The following is a 5,000-nucleotide window of genomic DNA, read 5'->3' as shown; positions in this document are numbered from 1 at the left end:
TACATTTTTTTCTTGATTTGAAATTAATAATTTCAAATTCTATTATATTTATTTCAATAATAAATATATGATAAAAAGTATTTTCGGGTGCAACACTTTAATATTTTATTTTATTTAAAAACCATCCTTTTACACATATATTTTATGAGTAAATATTAGAATAGCTCACAAATAAAACTAAAATATTGTTTAATATTTATTTCTACAATATGTTAGTATAGAATAATAGATTTTTTATGTTTTTGTATAAAACAAAATCTATTTCTATTTAAACTAACTGTAGGAAACCAGGAATAAAAAACGCTCATTATATACAATATGTTAGTACAGAATATAGAGTTTTGTATAAAACAAAATCTATTTCTATTTAAACTAACTGTATAAAAACCAGGAATAAAAAACGCTCATTATATACAATATGTTAGTACAGAATATAGAGTTTTGTATAAAACAAAATCTATTTCTATTTAAACTAACTGTATAAAAACCAGGAATAAAAAACGCTCATTATATACAATATGTTAGTACAGAATATAGAATTTTGTATAAAACAAAATCTATTTCTACTTAAACTAACTGTATAAAAACCAGGAATAAAAAACGCTATTATATACAATATGTTAGTACAGAATATAGGGTTTTGTATAAAACAAAATCTATTTCTATTTAAACTAACTGTATAAAAACCAGGAATAAAAAACGCTCATTATATACAATATGTTAGTACAGAATATAGAGTTTTGTATAAAACAAAATCTATTTCTATTTAAACTAACTGTATAAAAACCAGGAATAAAAAGGCACACAAAATCAACTTTCATTTTCATATTTACTTAAAAATACATATAAAGTAAAAAATATTTCCATATAAATACTAAGTAAATAAAGTCATACAAGTATGAAAATTTTCATACAAGTACTAAATACATAAATCATATAAGTATAGTAATATTCATACTTATAAGTATTTAAAAACAATTTCTTACTAATAAACTAACATAATGAATTCAAATATATAAAAGTATAATACATTTCCTAGCAGTAAAAAATTTTCATATAAGTACTAAATGTATAAAGTCTATGAAGTAATAAATTTTCATATAAGTACTATTTCAGTATATGTCAATTTGAGCAGATTTGTGCAAATTTGTTATAAATGTTCTCTCCCATGTTGACGTTACCAACCCGAAAATATATGGAAAAATTCTTTTAACCTATTTAAAATTTAAAAACTCATATATACGTGGGTAATTTATATCATTTTCAAATATCGTCATGGTCATAATACAACTAATAACATCAAAAGTATTTTTACAATCGATTTTTTTTTTAAATTTTTAACTTGTATGACTTCATATTTAATACTTATATGAAAATTTATTACTTCATAGACTTTATACATTTAATACTTATATGAAAATTTATTACTTCATAGACTTTATACATTTAATACTTATATGAAAATTCATTACTTCATAGACTTTATATTTTTTATACTTATATAAAAATTTATTACTTCATAGACTTTATATTTTACTTCATAGACTTTATACATTTAATACTCATATGAAAATTTATTACTTCATAGACTTTATATATTTACTACTTATATGAAAATTTATTACTTCATAGACTTTATACAATTAATACTTATATGAAAATTTATTACTTCATAGACTTTATACAATTAATACTTATATGAAAATTTATTACTTCATAGACTTTATACAATTAATACTTATATGAAAATTTATTACTTCATAGACTTTATACAATTAATACTTATATGAAAATTTATTACTTCATAGACTTTATACATTTAATACTTATATGAAAATTCATTACTTCATAGACTTTATATTTTTTATACTTATATAAAAATTTATTACTTCATAGACTTTATATTTTACTTCATAGACTTTATACATTTAATACTCATATGAAAATTTATTACTTCATAGACTTTATATATTTACTACTTATATGAAAATTTATTACTTCATAGACTTTATACAATTAATACTTATATGAAAATTTATTACTTCATAGACTTTATACAATTAATACTTATATGAAAATTTATTACTTCATAGACTTTATACAATTAATACTTATATGAAAATTTATTACTTCATAGATTTTATATATTTACTACTTATATGAAAATTTATTACTTCATAGACTTTATACAATTAATACTTATATGAAAATTTATTACTTCATAGACTTTATACAATTAATACTTATATGAAAATTTATTACTTCATAGACTTTATACAATTAATACTTATATGAAAATTTATTACTTCATAGACTTTATACAATTAATACTTATATGAAAATTTATTACTTCATAGACTTTATACAATTAATACTTATATGAAAATTTATTACTTCATAGACTTTATACAATTAATACTTATATGAAAATTTATTACTTCATAGACTTTATACAATTAATACTTATATGAAAATTTATTACTTCATAGACTTTATACAATTAATACTTATATGAAAATTTATTACTTCATAGACTTTATACAATTAATACTTATATGAAAATTTATTACTTCATAGACTTTATACAATTAATACTTATATGAAAATTTATTACTTCATAGACTTTATACAATTAATACTTATATGAAAATTTATTACTTCATAGACTTTATACAATTAATACTTATATGAAAATTTATTACTTCATAGACTTTATACAATTAATACTTATATGAAAATTTATTACTTCATAGACTTTATACAATTAATACTTATATGAAAATTTATTACTTCATAGACTTTATACAATTAATACTTATATGAAAATTTATTACTTCATAGACTTTATACATTTAATACTTATATGAAAATTCATTACTTCATAGACTTTATATTTTTTATACTTATATAAAAATTTATTACTTCATAGACTTTATATTTTACTTCATAGACTTTATACATTTAATACTTATATGAAAATTTATTACTTCATAGACTTTATATATTTACTACTTATATGAAAATTTATTACTTCATAGACTTTATACATTTAGTACTTATATGAAAATTTATTACTTCATAGACTTTATATTTTACTTCATAGACTTTATACATTTAATACTTATATGAAAATTTATTACTTCATAGACTTTATACAATTAATACTTATATGAAAATTTATTACTTCATAGACTTTATACAATTAATACTTATATGAAAATTTATTACTTCATAGACTTTATATATTTACTACTTATATGAAAATTTATTACTTCATAGACTTTATACATTTAGTACTTATATGAAAATTTATTACTTCATAGACTTTATACAATTAATACTTATATGAAAATTTATTACTTCATAGACTTTATACAATTAATACTTATATGAAAATTTATTACTTCATAGACTTTATACAATTAATACTTATATGAAAATTTATTACTTCATAGACTTTATATATTTACTACTTATATGAAAATTTATTACTTCATAGACTTTATACATTTAGTACTTATATGAAAATTTATTACTTCATAGACTTTATACAATTAATACTTATATGAAAATTTATTACTTCATAGACTTTATACAATTAATACTTATATGAAAATTTATTACTTCATAGACTTTATACAATTAATACTTATATGAAAATTTATTACTTCATAGACTTTATACATTTAATACTTATATGAAAATTTATTACTTCATAGACTTTATACAATTAATACTTATATGAAAATTCATTACTTCATAGACTTTATATTTTTTATACTTATATAAAAATTTATTACTTCATAGACTTTATATTTTACTTCATAGACTTTATACATTTAATACTTATATGAAAATTTATTACTTCATAGACTTTATATATTTACTACTTATATGAAAATTTATTACTTCATAGATTTTATACATTTAGTACTTATATGAAAATTTATTACTTCATAGACTTTATACAATTAATACTTATATGAAAATTTATTACTTCATAGACTTTATACAATTAATACTTATATGAAAATTTATTACTTCATAGACTTTATACAATTAATACTTATATGAAAATTTATTACTTCATAGACTTTATACAATTAATACTTATATGAAAATTTATTACTTCATAGACTTTATATATTTACTACTTATATGAAAATTTATTACTTCATAGACTTTATACATTTAGTACTTATATGAAAATTTATTACTTCATAGACTTTATGCAATTAATACTTATATGAAAATTTATTACTTCATAGACTTTATATATTTACTACTTATATGAAAATTTATTACTTCATAGACTTTATACATTTAATACTTATATGAAAATTCACTACTTCTTCATTTAATATTGCAAGCAAAGTATTTTGGTTAACATTTTTATTTTCATGTTATTAAAACACTTGATATACTATTATACCATATTGTATAATATGATTTTAATTCAATTACTTTATTACTTTGGTATATTAAATGATAGTCGTTTGATAACAATCCCAACATTTACCTTATTTTCAATAAATATTGAAAACAAAGTTTTATGCGTTCAAATTTTTATTTTCATGTTATGATTCTCTCAAACACTCATTAATATACCATATTGTATAATATGCTTTTATTTCAATTACTTTATTACTTTTGGTATATTAAATGATAGTCGTTTGATAACAATCCCAACACTTACCTTATTTTCAATAAATATTGAAAACAAAGTTTTATACGTTCAAATTTTTATTTTCATGTTATGATTCTCTCAAACACTCATTAATATACCATATTGTATAATATGCTTTAATTTCAATTACTTTATTACTTTTGGTATATTAAATGATAGTCGTTTGATAACAATCCCAACACTTACCTTATTTTCAATAAATATTGAAAACAAAGTTTTATGCGTTCAAATTTTTATTTTCATGTTATGATTCTCTCAAACACTCATTAATATACCATATTGTATAATATGCTTTAATTTCAATTACTTTATT

Source organism: Bactrocera oleae, unplaced genomic scaffold (assembly GCF_042242935.1).
Source record: "Bactrocera oleae isolate idBacOlea1 unplaced genomic scaffold, idBacOlea1 ctg00000010.1, whole genome shotgun sequence".
Lineage (NCBI taxonomy): Eukaryota > Metazoa > Arthropoda > Insecta > Diptera > Tephritidae > Bactrocera > Bactrocera oleae.
The sequence above is the reverse complement of the archived record's forward strand: the minus strand, read 5'-3'. Positions refer to the sequence as shown.